The sequence below is a fragment of the Canis lupus genome, chromosome 37, assembly GCF_048164855.1.
Source record: "Canis lupus baileyi chromosome 37, mCanLup2.hap1, whole genome shotgun sequence".
In the NCBI taxonomy this organism is placed as follows: Eukaryota; Metazoa; Chordata; class Mammalia; order Carnivora; family Canidae; genus Canis; species Canis lupus.
The window spans coordinates 4,825,886-4,844,198 of NC_132874.1; the positions used below are offsets into that span (position 1 = coordinate 4,825,886).

The 18,313-nt window shown below is 39.1% G+C and overlaps 1 long non-coding RNA gene across 8 annotated transcripts in view; it reads left to right on the top strand.

Annotated features, from left to right (window-relative positions):
• Positions 1-518: 518 nt before the first annotated feature.
• LOC140626009 (uncharacterized) overlaps positions 519-18,313 on the top strand; it is a 157,126-nt gene continuing 139,331 nt past the window's right edge. For 7 of the 8 annotated variants that reach the window (XR_012025247.1, XR_012025249.1, XR_012025250.1 and 4 more), the window contains exons 1-4: positions 519-617; positions 5,166-5,276; positions 12,912-13,004; positions 13,571-13,665. This is a non-coding gene — a long non-coding RNA (uncharacterized lncRNA). Of the gene's footprint in view, positions 618-5,165; positions 5,277-12,911; positions 13,005-13,570; positions 13,666-16,588; positions 17,054-18,313 lie in introns of those variants that run through there. The other variant, XR_012025245.1, reaches the window with a different exon arrangement.

Here is an 18,313-nt window from a genome sequence, read left to right on the forward strand (position 1 = left end):
TTCCTTCTCACTCAAGACTAGTCCCTCTCCTTCTTTGCTTTACGACATTGCAAAGATCTCCTCTTCAAGACAAAGTGTGCCCCACTCAGGATATGCCCACACAGCTCTTCCTGGACAACAGACCATTAACTAGGGTTAAGTGAAACATTATCTGTCTGACGAAATGCTGACCTGCTGTGTTCTATACTCTGAAGGAACTATAAGATGGAAGCAGCACATACCAATATGAGCTAGGAAAAAGTATATGGGATTCTAATATGAGAATACTTGGTCAAAGTGAGCACTATCCCTTGAGATAGGAGTCCCAGAGGCAGTGCTAACATGCTGCCAGAATGGCTTTGGGACATTTTAGGAAAGTGATGGCCTAAGGAAGTAAAATGAAAGTACAGAACTGCAATGGCAGGGAATAGAAAAAATCAAAAGGCCACTCAGTAGAAGGCATTCCAGAATGTGCATACCACAATATAGACCAGAAATCCCATTGGCTGACTATGTTCCATGGAATTCTCCATGATATACTCCATTTCCACAGCAACAGGCAATGAGCTTCTTGAGAGAAGCATCAACATCATTGAGAAGCCCAATGGTGGCTGTCCAAGGGGCTGATATAATAGGAGGTATTGTTCAAAAACTAAGGTTCCCTGATAGCAATGGAGATGGGAAGGTCCTGCAGTGAGAACCCAGGTGGCAACATTTAACTGTTATAAGTGAGGCGGGCACAATTATCATAAAGAGCAATGAGGTTGGAATGACAGCCATGGGAAATTGACCTGCAGAAAACTACAGAGATGTTGGTTGAACATAGGCTTTCTGAGGGCAAAATAGATGGTCAGCCAGCCTGAGTATTGTTCAGCAGACACAGAAGAAATTTTAAAAGGGTGGTCAGGAGATGGAGGGCAACCATCTGGTAAGAAGCCAAGCTCCCTTGCCTTCTGTAACTTAGCCAGCTTCTAAACCCAGAGTTCATAGACTGAAGCAGAGACAAGATTCCCAGGAGGAGAGAGCCCCATAAAAATCTCAGTTTGTAAATATAGCACTGGTTGCTCCAGATCTTCCCCTAAGGGTACCTGTGGCCATATCCTCAAGTAACCATACACTGAGGAAAGGAAAATACCTCAACATTTTGAGAAATGGCAGACTTTGAGTGGGGTTAGATAATGAGTGGAGTCCTTGGTTCCAGTTCCGGTTCAGGTCACAGGAAGTTCATTGTCCCATGTTTATGTTCCCAGCACCCAAATTTATAATAGGCATGTTCATATTTGGGAACCATCATGTTGATTTCTTGGTCTATGGGGTTAGAGCTGCCACAGTGGGGAAGCCAAGCTGAAGTTCTAAAACCATCCTTTCATGCCTACCCAAGTCAAGGTAGTAAATATAAAACTGCATTGCACATTGACAGAGTTTTGCCACACTTACTGACCTAAGGGATTGGAAGGTTGTTGCTTCCCTTACATTCACATTTAATACTCTACTCTGGTCTTTACAAAAATCCAAAAGATCTTGGAAGATCACAGTCAACTACCACCATTCAAACAGTTGGCCCATTTGCAGCTGGCCAGATATAAGTATATTTATTAGCTGTGTATTACACCTGTTACCACCAGGAAGGAAAGGTAATGCTTGATAGGCCTCTTCAAGACCTTTCAACTTTAGGTGACTTCTCCAACCAATTTACCAAATGGCACAGAAGGTTCCCAACTTGTGTGGACCCTTGAGTAGGATAAGGTTCTGTATCAGGCCCAAGCTGTGGTATAGAGAGCCTTCCGTGTGGGCAATAGAACCCAGGAAACCTCATTGCATTAGAGATATCTTTGCTGGGAAGAATAGAAAAACATGTGGAGTTTATATCCAAACACGTAGAGTTTCCAAAAAGCCCATTTAGGAAAATCACAATGTGGACCTCTAGATCTACCAAATCATAAGATTAAATGGGCCCAGCAGCAATCTGTCTTCACATGGGAGATGTTAAGCTCTCCTCACACTGATATCTCTAATTCAAGACTGGGCATAAGTAAACAAAGGGGGATAGGTAAGCTGTACCAGCAGGTAACACATACTCCCTGTCATGCCCCAGGATCTTGTGGGCACCCCCCCTCAGCTAGGGCCACATGTACAGTCCCTGACCCATCATCCTATTTTCAAGTCTGAGGAAGCCAACCTAAAACAAATACTGAATCTTCATAGGTCACTAATGATTCATTTATTCTGGTTGCTCTTTTTATCTTGTGATTTATACTGTGGTTTTCCTATAATAATCGTTTGCTCTGGATGGGTAAAGACACAGTTGTTGTTTTTTTTACAGGCTTTTTTTCAGTAAATATTTCTTTTTAAAAAAGATTTTATTTATTTATTCATGAGACACACACACACACACAGAGAGAGAGAGAGAGAGAGAGAGAGAGGCACAGACACAGGCAGAGGGAGAAGCAGGGAGCCTGATGTGGGACTCGATCCCGGGACTCCAGGATCATGCCCTGGGCCAAAGGCCAGCACTAAACCACTGAGCGACACAGGGGTACCCAGTAAATATTTCTAATAATAATTTCTATTGGTTGAGTGCTAGTGTATAACTCTTGAAATAGAGATCCTTTCATATAGTTCTTGTTACTTCTTCCTGAAAATCTGTACCTAAAGTTTGGAAACCATCACGAGGTAGTATTGGTAGCAGGGGCTTCAGCAAAGTGGGGAATTAACTAAGAAGCAAATAACCGGGGGAATAGAGATAAAAAGAAATTAACAAAATCCAAACCGTAAAAATTTTGAAAAAAAAATCTCACAACCCATTTCTACACATCAATTTTGTTTTTGATTTTGCTCAACACTATGCTGCCAAAGGCTAATAGAAATATTAGAACACTTCTCTGGATTGCTTACCGCAGTGAAGAAAAGACTGATTAGCTCCCTGCTAATGAAGAGCTATAAAATAATACATTAACAAGGCACCAAATAAATACCATTTATTTCCCTTGTCATCAATTACCATTTGAGTCAATTTAATCCTGATTTTCATTTTCATATCTAAATAGTTTGTTTCTAAGCTTGAAGAGCTAGGACAATTCTGTTAAGTCAGTTTTTTGGTAGCTCTGTGATTTTAAATATTAGCCTTTCTAAATGTCTTCAGCACTTTGCATCAAAACTGACAACTGAAAGCTGGCTAAACACACCGAGATTGTGTCTTTTCTATCTTAGAGTGTCTTTTCTAGGGAGTTCAATATTCAACATTTCTTTTTCCTTGTTTGATGATCAGAAGGGGAAAATAGCAGATATTTTGGAGGCCAACTCATATTTTTTTCGCCCTGCTCTGTTCTGTCCGGTACTGGTCAGACAGGACCTCAGCAACCCATTTCCACAATGTTCTCAGAGGGCCTAAATTGTGAGCCTAACGAATGGCTTTGTGTTCAAACTTCTTTTTCCTTTTCTATTTCTTATATCACTCACTACTGTGCTTTTTTTTATAAAGAGCTAATAAATGTTCTTCCCATTGCATATGTGAAGGGTATATTTAAACACCTATGAGCATCTTCTTCTTAAGTCAGTTAAACCTTTCTCTTCTTTAAATTTATATTTTTAATATGTTTTTTTTCCCATGGATTTCTAAAATGAGATTTTCAGATTTGTTATTTCCCGTGGCAGGAGAAAACCTGGAGTGCAGAATGAAGTCATGACAGATGGAACGGGGCCAGGCTATAGTAAGCATGTATGATGTGAAGAGCCTTTCAGTGAGTTGACCTTTGGTTCTTGGGCGTCAGGGTCACCTAGCCATTGTTCCCTATTTTAGTAATGGCAGCTTACTTTATTTACGAAGGCAGACTGTTGTTTTGATGTGAATGGCTCCTGTTCTGTGCTCATATGCTCCTCTACTCATAAACTCAATAGTTAGAAATTAAAATAAAAAAAAAAAACAAAACAAAATAAGACAAAAGCCACAGTGTGCCTGGCCATCTATAAAGGGTATAATTTATTCTTACCAGGATTGACCCCTTCTTTGGTGTAAATCATCCATTTCTCTGCCCCCATCATCCTTACTCTTTGGGGTGGTATTAATTAAGAGCCATTGATTTTCTCCTGATGTCAACCCACCCATTCTTCCAGCTACCCTGCTAATCCGCTCATTCGTATTTAGCAAAGGCATTCACTGCAGATGCTACTTCTTTCTATTCATCTCTCTTCCTCTTCCCGAGTCTTTCTTCTCCATTCAGAAGAGTCTGTCCTTGACCCCTTGGCTTCCTTCCTTCTCCCCACATCTCTTTGTGGCCTCTTTTGGCTGAATGCGTTAGTGACAATGACTACATTGACAATTCTGAAACTTCTCTGTCTACCTCTAACCTCTGTCCCAATATATAGCTTCTCTGTCAATCAGAGGCCTCCTCTGGGCATTCACATGCATGCCCAATCTATTTGAGAATGAAAGAATCTTTCATTTTGTCCCTCTTCCATTCCATCATTTAGAATCACCTCAGGCACATGCTTCTAAAGCCTGAATATGCATTTTGATGCATGTCAAGATCAAGATGTATCTTTACAGACAGACAGTTCTGTGGTCAGAGGCTCTTGGCTGAGAGGCATTGCAGCTCATAGATGTCAAATTGTAGGAGGGAGCCTGGATGCATGGCGACAAGGCCTGGGAGGTGACATAGGAGGGAAGCTTCCTCTCCATGAGCCCAGAATCTCCACTGAGCAGCTCCCTGAGAGGTGATTAGACTTTGGAGCACAAATTCAGGCCAAAGGAACTCACCAAAGTGGATTTGGAAACCAGAATATCAGGGAGTGAATTTAAAGTGGATGACAGGTCTCTCAAGTGAGCCAGATCAGTAATTTCCTCTGGTTGAGAAGAAACTACTGGGTATGTGAGTTCAGGAGAAATCAAGTCAAAGCTCTGAAGGTTACCTGATTGAATGAGGACTCGAAGACTGCCTCTTGGTATATAGTTTCTCCCTGGGAAGAACTTAGATCCACCCGGAGTTGGGTTTGAATCCGGGTCTCACGCTGCAAGCTTACCCCTTATAGCAAGTCATTCTCCAGGTGGTCATTTATGTAGATTTTGTTCTAATTTCCATTTTGGGGAGTGCTATTGCCTTCACTTTGGTCCCTTTTCATGAAATAGAGAGCAACATACTGTAAACTCCTCGCACTAATCACAGTGGGTTTCTTTCATTCTGGCCCAGAGAACTTTTGGATAATCTACCTTCCGCTGAAGAAGAGGATCGATTGTATGGGAAAAGCACCTGCAACAAGTAGTTACACTCTCCTATTGAAATGAGACCCTTGATACTGAGGTATTTTGATGACTGTGGTGACCAAGATCATTGTGGGTTTAACTGATACAACCCAGGAGGAGTTAATGCTTCAGAACACCAGACATTAGCTAAAAAGTAATATTAGCTCATGTAAAATATACTTAAAGCTAAAACTTAAAAAAATGCAATCAGTTCTAAATGAAGGAAAAGATCAGTCAGGTTTAGGGAAATGCAGCTTAGAAACAATATAATTATTTTTTTTATTTTTTTCAAGTTTTTATCTAAATTTTAGTTTACATATAGTGTAATATTAGTTTCAGAAGTAGAATTAAGTGATTCATCATTTACATATTAAAAGCAATATTATTTTAATTTCCACTTTGTGTGTGCATCTTTAAGAATTATTTTTTATTTCTTTTCTTTATACATGGCACATACCTTGTGAGGCATCATAGCATACAGGTGAAGAATTTGGTTTCTGGGGGCACTTGGGTGGCATAGTCCGTTGAGCAACTAACTCTTGGTTTCAAGTCCAGTCATGATCTTGGGCACGGTGGGATTGAGCCCCACGAGGGCTCCATGCTCAGCGTGGAGTCTGCTTGAAATATTCTTTTTCCTCCTCTGCTTCTCCCCACTGCACTCAAGCTCACACTTTCTCTCTCTCTCTCTCTCTTAAATGAATAAATAAATCTTTAAAAAAAGAGAAAAGAATATGGTCTCTGGAGCCAGATTGTCTGGATTCAAATTCAAACCATTACTTTCCAGCTGTGTGACTTGACTTTAGCTTGTCCTTAATTTCCCTGTGTCTCAGTTTCATTGTCTGTGAAAAGGGGGTTTCTGATAGTAACTACCTCATATTGCTGGTGGAAGATTAAATGATTTAGTCTATTTGACAGTAAAACAATACTGGGCATAAAGTAAGAACCATCTGAGTGCTTGCTATTATTTATATAGAAATGGATGAATGTGAAAATTTATGTGCTTTTTAAGAAGTAGTCTTTTTTGAAAGAGAGAAGACTTGGTTTCCATCTTTCTCTCTCCCCTTCCACTAACATCAATACCACTCTTCTCACTTCTATCCATACTCAGGGCACACATGCATCAATATTTACATCTCATAAGGATTTATCTGTATTTGTCTCTGTACTCATGTGTTCTTTTTTTAAAAAGATTTTTTTTTACTTATTTGACAGAGAGAAAGCCCACACATGCAGGTAGAGGGACAGAGAGAGAGGGAGAAGCAGACTCTCCACTGAGCAGGGAGCCCAATATGGGGCTCAATCCCAGGCCCCCACAATCATGACCTGAGCCAAAGGCAGACACTTAACAGACTGAGCCACCCAGGCACCCCCCTGTACTCATGTAATTCTACAAAGAATATGCATATATATATGGAAAAGTTGGTAATTGTTTCATTTTATAGTGATATCATCATATGCAAGCTTTTCTACAGTCTGCTTCTCTCATTCAAGAATCCCTTCAGTAATCTGCTGTTGCATGAATTCACGGTTGCATTATGATGAGGATACACATTGTTTATTAAATCGTTTGTCCTTTATTTGCATCTATTTCCAGTTTTCTAAACTATTATAAGCAATCCAGTAATAAATGGCCTTTTATATAGAAATTGCCTCTTTTTTTTTTTTTCCCTATGGTAGAGATTCTCACAGTTGAACCTCTGGTTTGAGAGTCTGTGTATTTTAATTGGTGCTGTCAGATTGTTTTCCAGAGCTGTAACACTATGCATTTCCACCAGCAATGCAAGCAAACACCCACTTCCTGACATCACCAGTAGCAACAGGTGCTATACTTCCTAATTATTTCCAGTCTTATTGACAGAGCAACAGCATTTAAAGGAGTTAGAGGACCTCTCAGGTTGAAGCTGTCTATCTGAACAGAGGAAACAAAAGTAGAAGTGAAATGAGGAAGGAAAATCAGCCAAAAGCTAACAGATGCCTAGTGAAATGCAGGATGGGTGCTTCTTTCCCTTAGGAGCAGGTTGAAAACAGAAGCAAAATTCAAACAGAAATACGGCAGATTTACTTTAGTCCACTCACTTCTTTATTTACTCATTTAAAACTACCTGTTTAGCATCTCCGAATGCAGAGATGCAAAGCAGATAGAGCCATAAATAAGATAGACAAGTTCCATGTGCTTAGGGTACATGCAGCTGGAGGTTCAGTTGTGTATAGATATCCACAATCAAAGGGATCCAGTCTGGGGAAATACTGAGCAAACCTAGAACCAGTGAGGCAATCAGTGCCATGCTGCTGCATGTAGCAGTGGAATCCACTTAACATGAAAGAGGAGAAGGAGAGTAGAACCCAGTTCCACAGCAAACAGGGGCAACAGAAACAAAGCAGGAAGCAGACCCAAGTAGCAAGGATACAAGATGGAGGGCTTACGACCCAACATCAGGGTTTGTAGGATAGGAGCAGAGAACTCCAAGCACCCTAAAGATTCAAAATGGAAGAGTCAATTAGATCAATCTTCACCACAGCGCTATTTAATTAGAAATGGGAAAGTTGCTGCCCATAGAGTTTCATTCAAGTACCTGACATTTGTCCTTTGGGGTATAATGGCAGAAAAGAACTATTTCCAACTTCCAGGGATTTATGGGACAAATAGTTTTGATACACTGATTAACTAGATTCATAGCTATCTCTCTGCTGAGCAGGGACCTTGATGTGGGGCTTGATCCCAGGACCCTGAGGTCATGACCTGAGCTGAAGGCAGGTGCTTTACCCACTGAGCCACCCAGGTGCCCCTACACCACAATATTGATAGTGGTCACTTCGGGGGAGTCAGTTTCATTCAGTAAATATTTAATGCCTGCTCATGTCAGGTGCTGTCGAGTCCAGTGCTGAGACTATAACTGTAAACAAGTCCTAGCCCTTGTAGAATTCATCTTCTAGGAAGGAGGCAAAGAAAATACAGTATCTGTAATGAATACTATTAGGAAAACATTACAGATGATAAGAGAATCTGGAGGGACAGGGACTGCTATTTTAGATAAGCTGGCCTCCAAGCAGGGATCTGAATGCAGAGGAGGACAAGCAAGTATCTGGGGAAAGTCTCCCAGGTAAGGTGTCAGCCAGGGCAGATTCTGGCCAGGAGGGTGTCTGGGAACTCGAGGAGTAGTGAGTGTGAAGGGAGGAAGGCCAGAAAGGAGACAGCTGTTTACATGGGGATTGGTTGGCAAAAAGAAGAACTTCAGAGTCCATCTCAAGGCAGGGGAAGCCACCAGAATGTTGCAAGCATCAAAGGAGCATAGTCTGACCTGGCTTTGATGGCTATGGCCTGAGAAACAGAAAGCTCACAGTCTGAGAAGGCAGGGAGAGGGCAGGAAGCTATGCTGCAGTCCCTGGGCAAGACGGAGGTATTGCTAGTAGGGGTGAAAAGGATTCAAGTCAGCATAGCTAAGATTTGCTGTTTGTGAGGCAGGTAGAAAAGGGAAATGTTGGGGCACTGTAGGAGAAACAAAAGATGGGGAACTGATCCTGACAACTGAGTAAACCCTGTCATGGTCCTGCGGAGTCTTATGGCCATAAGCATCCGGTTGCTGCTCAAGCCCATGAAACACATGAGCACCAAGACCCAGTTATTTTGCAAGCGACTGGAAACGGCCCCTCCACTGGGGGGGGCGCTAGAGGCACCCAAAAGATCTTGATTGTACATGGGGTATTCTCAAGGCAAAAGTCAGACTGCGCCTGGACATAGCAGCTAGCATAGAGCATGAGCAATATCTTGCAGAGTTATTGGAAATCCCTGCCTATTCCTAGAACTTGACACAAATATTCTGTGTCCAATTATAACACCCAGAAGAGTCAGAGCCCCACATCCACTGGCACACCTGAGATCCTCCTTCTGAATGTGCCCACACTCTCTCCTTGAGTGTGCACTTTCGCTTTGCAATAAAGCTCCTGCTGCTACATTTTCTCCTCTGATTGGTCCTTGAATTCTTCCTCGCACTGAAATAAAAAACCTGGCACTGGCTTGGGGCTGAGTCTCTCAGGGAGGGCCTAAGAATTCCATTCGGTTTCCAGTTATCAATTGGGGGTTTGACTTTTCTGTATGGTTAGATTATTTTCTGCACAATGGGAATGTATTGTTTTTATAATTCAGATCATGAAACCTAAGCAGTATCATAACATGGCTAAACCAAACAGACCACTAGCGAAGTCAGGTGAAGAGCATGGTAACAACAGAGCAACAAAAACAAGGAAGCCAAAACACAATGCTATTAATGAAATGATGGGAAAAGGTAAAGTGCTCTTCATTAGAATTCAAACTGAAAGTTCAGTCAAATTCTAGCAACTATCCTGGTCTCAGGATAAGAAAGCTGTTTTCATTGTAATTCTCCCAAAGTGTTACATTGCATTTAGGGCTATATTTTCCAGAGAACCTGCATCCAGGCCCATGAATCTTAAGGAAATTAGGTGGGTAGCTACAAAGTTATCTTTATGCAAACAATTATGGGCAAATCACTTGGGTTGTTCTCCAATTTTGAAGTCATTGGAATCAACATCTGGGTAGTCATTGCTAGTGATTTTCCTGGGGTCCAAACGTACATTTAGTTTCCCTGTTTTTGGCATATTTTGAGACCAGGGAGAGAGAAAAGGCACATTAAAAAAACATGAAATGTCTAATGTTACTGACATGGAGAAAAAAGTTACGTGGTCAACAAAACAAACAAAGCTGTCTGCTGACCAATCAGGAAAAAAAAAAAAAAAAAAGGCAAAACAAATTTACTTTTTTTTTTTTTTTTTGTCCTGACTTAAACTTTTGCACTTGAAGATTCCTAAGGGATTGATTTTCTCCTTGCTTGCGAGATGAAACCAGGGAGTGTTCACCCTTGACAGGCCAACTGCTGCTTCAACTGCAGTCTGACCTTTGGCTTGCTGGTGGAATAATATTTCCCTGACACGGCTTTGTCAAACTGTCCTTTCGCTTTTGCAAACCTCAAGATAGGACATAGCGGGCCAGCAAACTCTTCCAGAAATCTTGCAGAGAATAAGCTGGCAACTTTTCTAGTAATTTGTGGTTGTGAAAGATGAATTGTAGACATCTCAGGGGCAGGCAGCTTCCCAGGGAATTGGGTTGTGTAGATATTCACTTCTGAAATGGAAATCTCTTTCTTGAGGTGTGTGAGGATTTTGTTCAAATCTTAGTTTGATGACTTGAGCTCAGAAATTAGTAATTTAAGGTGGAATGGTTTAGATGCCTTTCATACTTCTGTTTATAGCATGAAAAATGGATATTCCTATGCCCCATGCCAATGATAGAGATGTGTGCTATCATTAATTACTTATCTGAATCTGCCACCAAATAGGAATGCTAATACTACAGCTAAACCTTAAGATGACTTTAAAAATATCTGTCTTTACCACTGTCAGTCCACACTCCTTCCCCTAACTTTAAAGAAAAAAAAAATCATTTTATGGTTAGGACTTCTTTTTGCATTTCCCAATGCATTTTATAGAGTCTGGACCTACATTTATTTTTAAACAGCAGGGACTATGCTGCCTTGCATGTCAGAGATGAGCGTGGCTCACACTCCACCCTCTTGTAAATGGGGATATTTTAATTCTGGGTTTTTTCCAGTATCTTCCTGTCCTCTCTGTTCTTTCTTTTCTTTGACCCTGTCTTGGCAATTAGCATTACCGAATGTGTTTATATGATCCAGACGGTGAAAATGGCATTATTTGCATCATCTTATTTAAACCTTACAACAACCTGAGGACAGCTCGTGGAGGTATAATTATCCTCAGTTTATCAGTAAAGAAATTGAAGAGATGCTGGTGAGCTAGCAGGGTAGGAATTTACTCTCAACCTGTTTCTAATGCTACTTTTCCATTACTCAACACATCCACTTGGATTCAGCACATTTTTTTCCTCAGAGTTAATTTTGTTAGGTTATTCTAAGGGGGTGATCTCCTGATCTCCCCGATGAGATTTTTGTTTTGTTTTGTTTTTTGTTATTCTGTCATTTAAAAGATAATCAAGCAGTTTGAGCAATTATCCTATCTTCCTTTATGTGTTTCATTGAACATACTAAAGTCCTGTTATGTCATTTATACCACTCTACTTAAACTTGAAATTGCAGTTTAATCTCTGACCCAACATATATGAAAGGATAATGGCTCTCCAAACCACACCTCTAATTTTATCTCCCTCCCATGTAATTTTCGTTACATTTGGTTTGACCAAAACAAAAACAAAAACAAAAACGAAAACAAAAAAACATTCATCTTTCGTTGGACACCGAGGCTCCTTCCACAGTTTGGCTATCGTGGACATTGCTGCTATAAACATCGGGGTGCAGGTGTCCCGGCGTTTCATTGCATCTGTATCTTTGGGGTAAATCCCCAGCAGTGCAATTGCTGGGTCGTAGGGCAGGTCTATTTTTAACTCTTTGAGGAACCTCCACACAGTTTTCCAGAGTGGCTGCACCAGTTCACATTCCCACCAACAGTGTAAGAGGGTTCCCTTTTCTCCGCATCCTCTCCAACATTGGTTGTTTCCTGCCTTGTTAATTTGCCCCATTCTCACTGGTGTGAGGTGGTATCTCATTGTGGTTTTGATTTGTATTTCCCTGATGGCAAGTGATGCAGAGCATTTTCTCATGTGCATGTTGGCCATGTTTATGTCTTCCTCTGTGAGATTTCTGTTCATGTCTTTTGCCCATTTCATGATTGGATTGTTTGTTTCTTTGGTGTTGAGTTTAATAATTTCTTTATAGAACTTGGAAACTAGCCCTTTATCTGATATGTCATTTGCAAATATCTTCTCCCATTCTGTAGGTTGTCTTTTAGTTTTGTTGACTGTAAATAAAAGAGAGAGAGAGAGAGAGAGAGAGAGAGAGAGAGAGAAAGAAAGAAAGAAAGAAAGAAAGAAAGAAAGAAAGAAAGAAAGAAAGAAAGAAAAGAAAGAAAAAAGAAACTGGTAATGAAATCTATGTAACAATGTAGAATGTTTGATATGGAAGCTATTACTCAGTGGAAGGGGTGGACAGTGTGCATGCATAAGCAAACACACTCCCCCCCCCCACACACACACACTTACACACGCCTTCTTTTCCTGTCTAGTCTGGGGGATCATGAAGTGCTATTTAATGGGCTGCTGTGTTTTTCTAGCCTCCTGTACAAGGTGATCAACCTTGAGGAGGGGTAGAGACAACTTTGCATACTCTGAAGTATTCTGTAAGCTCAGTATTTATATTCAGATAAATAAAAATGTCAACAGAGATGCATAATAATAATGTGCACCATCTAAAAAGGAATTAATGAAGTATGTCAGGACTTTAGTTTCTGAGATTTTAAAATATATGTCCATAGGACATATTTAATGAATTTTAGTTTAATTCTAAATGGTTTGCTATAAAAACTCTTTCTGGGCTCTACTGTAATAAAAATAATTATAGAAGACTGGTCAGATGTTCATGGTGTAGCCTCTTATGCAATCAGAAAGATTCCAACCTTACTGACTTGGTCAGACAATAGTTAAGCCATATTTAAAATGATATGCTGTTCTACAACAGAAAGGAGACATTTCCAACTTTGTGGCAATCTGGTTTAACATTACTCTTTCCTTATAACTAGTCATATTTCTGTCTCTTTTCTGGTATAATTCTTCATTCTTTCTTTCTGACAACCATTGTTCTATGAATTTCAGATCATGTGAGTTGGTTCCTAGATTCAACCTTCCATATTTAGATCCCATAATCTTCCAAGATTGTGGGAAGTCTGCCATTCTCCATTTCATTAGGTAAGTGGAGATATTTTTACACTTTGAATCAATAAGTGCATAAAAAACTGGCTTTGGGGCTTTTCAAAATATCATAATTTCATAAAGAAGATTTAATTTAAGTTGGTAGGGATGCCTAGGTGACTCAGCGGTTGGGGGACTGGCTGCCCTCAGCTCAGGTCATGATCCTGGGATCCAGGATCGAGTCCCACATCAGGCTCCTGTGAAAAGCCTGCTTTTCCCTCTGCCTATTTCTCTGCCTCTCTCTCTTTCTGTGTCTCTCACAAATAAATTAATATTTAAAAATAATTTAAGTTGGCATTTGTCTGATATTATAGACTATAAACCATATGCCATTAGTGAAATGTTATGTTTTTTTTAGTCAATAAATATTGCAGGGACAGAACTATGTCCCCAGTACCATTCTAGATATCCAGGGAATAAAAAAGAGTAATATTCTAGATACCATTCTAGATATCCGGGGGCCTGCCTTCCAGGAGCACAATATGTATGTATATAATGGAAATGTTCAGGGTTCTGGTTCCAGGTAAGATGGAGTAAACACACTTTTTTCTGCCTGAGTACAGCTACGAAACATGGACAACATGCATGGAACAGCTGTTTGAAGACTGTGCCAAGTAAATGGCAACAGGCAAATTGAGAAAAACATCAGAATTTGAAGGTAAAACCAATTTTTTTTTCCTTCTGGCATCTCCTGACCTACAGGTAAAACAATTAGGAAAGCAGAAATTAATAGTGGTGTAGACAGAGCTCAAGGAGAAACCTCTAGCTGTGGCTTAAGAAATGAGAAGATTCCTTTTTAGAGAGTCAAGAAATGCACTTCTTTATTCTTTCCTCTGTTATGTGTGTCAGAAATGGCAGGGATAGTTACAGGATGCCCTAAGAGTCAGAACGCTGGGGAAAGTGAGCCCTCCTTTCTGTTGGGTCAAGTTGTGGCTTCAAGAGGGTGAGGTTGTGTCCACTTATACTTCTCCCACTCTACTACCAGAGCTAAAGGGAGAAATTGTACCATACACAGCTGGAGACTTCAACAGTCCTTTCTCTGGAGCATACAGAACCAGTAGATAGAAAATCGTCAAAGATTTAGAACAACTAAATACGATCAACCTATTGGATATAACGGACGTTTACAAACACTACTTAGGACTATCAGAATACACATTTTTTGTGTGTGTGTATGTAAAGCATACACCAGCATAGACCATAACTTAGGTCACAAAATAAAACTTAAGAAATGTGAGAAAAATTTAGATCAGGCTAACTATCTTCTTGACTCAAATGGAATTAAAACTAGAAAGCAATACAGAAAGGTAACAGAGAAATGTCAAAACATGAAAATTAAGTAATATACCAGAATAATCCAAGGATGAAAGAAATCTCAAGGGAAAATTATAGAACTTTGTAAACAGAATTAAAATGAAAATACTGAGCACCTGGGTGGCTCAGTCAGCAAAGCATCTCACTCTTGATTTCGGCTCAGGTCATGATCGCAGGGTCCTGAGGTCGGTCCCCATGTTGGACTCTGTGCACGGTGTGGAGCCTGCTTGGGTTTCTGTCTTTCCTTCTGCCCCTCCCTCTCAACCCTACTTGTGCTCTGTTTCTCTCTCTCTTAAAAAAAAAAAAAGTACTGAAATCTGTGGGATGTAGCTAAAACAGTGCTGAAGGGAAATTTTAGAACATTAAAGTTGAGAACACCAAAGAAAGAAGAATGAATTAAATACAAAAATATTTTTCATAGTTCTAAATGATTCTAAAATTCATAAGGAAAGGCAAACAATTGTGAAAAAGGAGAGTTTAGTTGTAGAATCCTATCTCCCAATTTCAACTCTTACTACGAGGCTACTGTAGTGAAGATAGGATGGTATTGCTGAAAGTACAGACACAACTGATGGTAGGGAATAGAATTCAGGTACAAACCCACGCAAATACAACTTCTGGTTTTTGACAAAAGTGCAAAGGAATTTCAATAGAGAAAGCATAGTCATTTTAATAAAATAATGTTGGAATTGGGCAGCCCTATGCCCCAAAATTAGCTTAGCCTTATACCTTATAAAAATACCTAGAAGAGATTCATAGATCTAAATGTAGAATGTAACACTAAATGGTTCTAGATAAAAACATAAGAGAAAACCTTTGTGACCTGGGATAAGTCAGCCAAACACTAATTCATGAAAAAAAAGGTGGTAAATTGGACTACATTAGAATTAAATAATTTTTCCTTTTAAAAGACAGTCTTAGGAGAATTAAGGACAACAAGTTACAGATGGGGAGAAAATATTTCCAAATAGCATTTCTGACAAAGGACTAATATTAATAATATATAATTAACACTCAATATTCAATAATAAGAAAACAAAAAACTCAATTTTACAGTGGGCAGAAGATTTGAAAAGATGCTACATCAGACAGACATGAACATTTATGTTGATACAAAAATATATACACAATGTTTACAGCCATTCTATAGCACAATTGCCTAAAACTGGAAATATCACAAATGCCCTTTAGTGGTGGCCTAGGTAAACAAAATGTTAGATGTCCACCTGGGGGAGACAGATAGAGAAAGAGAGAAAAAATATATGCTCAAAGGAATCTTTGTGAATAAAGGAAATATACAGATGATCCTTATAATAATAGCAAAACACTTTCACAGTGCTATGACTAATCAGTGTTTTAAACAGTGCGTGTATAGCAATTCATTTAACTTTATAGCAGCACTCCCTCAGTTCTCCAGACTTTTCTTTTTCTTCTTTTTTATTTTAGATTTTTTCCATTTATTTGAGAAAGAGAGAGAGAGCATGAGCATGAAAAGGAGGAGAGGCAGAGGAAGAGGGAGAAGCAGACTCCCCACTGAGCAGGGAGCAGGTTGAAGAACTCCATCCCAGGACCCTGAGATCATGACATGAGCTGAAGGTGGTTGCTTAACCCCCTGAGCCACACAAGGGCCTCAGTTCTCCAGTCTTTTAAAAATATATTTCCATTAGATCTATTCCTGAAAATCTAAATATACAAGGTTACATAATCATGACTCAGGTAGTATTGTAATATTAAAGGTCATCACAGGCTAAAAGTCTTGTGGATTCAAATTCATTGAGGAATAATTGAGAAACCCTGTAGCATGTACTCACTAAAGTTCTTTCAAGGTCAGTGATTCTAGGCATATTTTCAAAATTTCCTGGATATAAATTAGATAATAGTTTAAAAATACAATAAATCATCCCAATAAACTTAGATTGGAAGTTAGTAGGCTAAGTAAATCATATAGAGAAAAAATATGTATAAATCTATAAAACATCAAACCCAAGCCTCTAACTTCTTGAAAAATAAGAATGTAGTTGACCAAAAAATTCAAAAACATTATTCAGTCTTTCTGTGGAATAATCGTGCTCCTTATATGAAAACTTTTGGAAAAATTTAAAACAAAGAATTAATGAAGCATTAGTAATTATGTATATATGAAATTTTGAATTTTCTCTTTAACTCCAGGAAATATCTGAATTATTTTTTTAATTGTAGGCCAATATCCTGAGGTTTCACTATCTGATTTTTTATTCCTTTTCTTTTCTTTTCTTTTCTTTTTTAAGATTTTTCAATTACCACCACCACCAACAACAACAAAATAAACCTATAAAACTCAGTTAGGAGAAGATGATGCATAGGACAAACAATCCTAGTCCATGGTTCAATGAAATAATGTACAGAAGATTATTTTATAAACTGCAACAGTATTGAAGTGCTATAATTATTAGGAAGACATGAAGTACAGTGAAGAGGACAGCAGAATGTCCATTTGAAAGTCACCCTCAGGGATGCCTGGGAGGCTTGGTTAAGCATCTGACTCTTGATTTCGGCTCAGGTCATGATCTCACAGTTGTGGGATCGAGCCTCAAGTCAGGCTTGCTGCTCAGCATGGAGTGTGCTTGAGAGTCTTTCTCTTCCTCTGCCCTTTCACCCTGCTCTCTCCTTTTCTTAAATAAAAATAAAATAAAATAAAAATATAAATATAAATAAATAAATAAATAAATAAATAAATAAATAAATAAATAAAATCTTAATAATTTCTTCCTGCAAGAGCTAATAGGTCACAGAAGCTCTCAGGTCCTCAACTGATTCATCTGTAAAATGGGCCACTGCTCACACCATTGCACAGATGGCTGGGAAAATTAAAGAGGACAATAAAAACCAATGCAGAGAGTGAATTATTACATACAAAATACATACTTTCATACAAATTTTATTATGACTTTATATTCTCTGTGGGGATATTCGAAGACTTTTTAAACAGAGAAGGGGAAAAGGGGCAAAAGATGACTTCAGAGTCATCTGAAGTAATAAAGCATGTTGCTGGGTCATGAGTGAGATGGCCCTAAGCATGAGGACACTAACATTTTTAAAGAAATAAAAGTTATGGTCATTGTGGGACTGGAAGAGGAATTTGGGAAAACAAACTGTAGCCCAGGAAAAGTGTTCTGTGCTTTTTCAGTTAGAATTTCTCTTTCTGGAGCTGCCATGCATAGTTGTTCAGGATGTTAACCGAACAAGAAGATCTAGACAAATGTATGGAATGGAGCTAAGATCCAGCCTATATTTTACTTGAGAAGCCACAGAATTTAGGATTGCATTTGTCTGAGGAAGGGGTGCCTTATTCAAATGAGCATGGAGACCCTGTGGGCTACCTGCAGCACTTCACCTGTAGTCCAGGTACCTTCTGATAAGGTCGGCCTTAGCCTTCTCCCCTCATATGAAAGCATAGAGCTCTTAAGACCTACACTGCTTATGAGAAACAGTCATATGTTGCATTTTATTGTTGGTATTAATTTATTACTGTCATTATCTGTCAATAAAATTTTTATTATGCAATGACATTTATTGCACATCTGTGTTGTGTGGGCTGGGATGTGTTTATGACTTATCGCTCAAAAAACCTAAAATACATCTTGAGTGTAGGAGTAGTTAGAGTTTCTTGGATCTGTTTGACCTCGTGACATGCCCTGTTTAGCTGCTGAGATTTTCTTTGAAGACATTTACTGATTGATTGATTGATTGATTGATTGATTTACTAGCTGGGGTCAAAATAGTCTGAGGAACGCCAAATGGTAATGATAGCAGATAGTAGAAAAATAAGAATGTAAAATAATTACTAAAATTGGAAGTGTAAATGTGTAGCAGGTGAAAACCTAAAGTCAAATCACGAAAGCTTAGGATGTGTTACTTCCACCTCTTCATCTGCTGATCATCATATTTTTAGTTTCAGTATTTTTATCTTCTGACTTTTTCTGGGATGTTAACATTTAATTTTAAAATTAGGT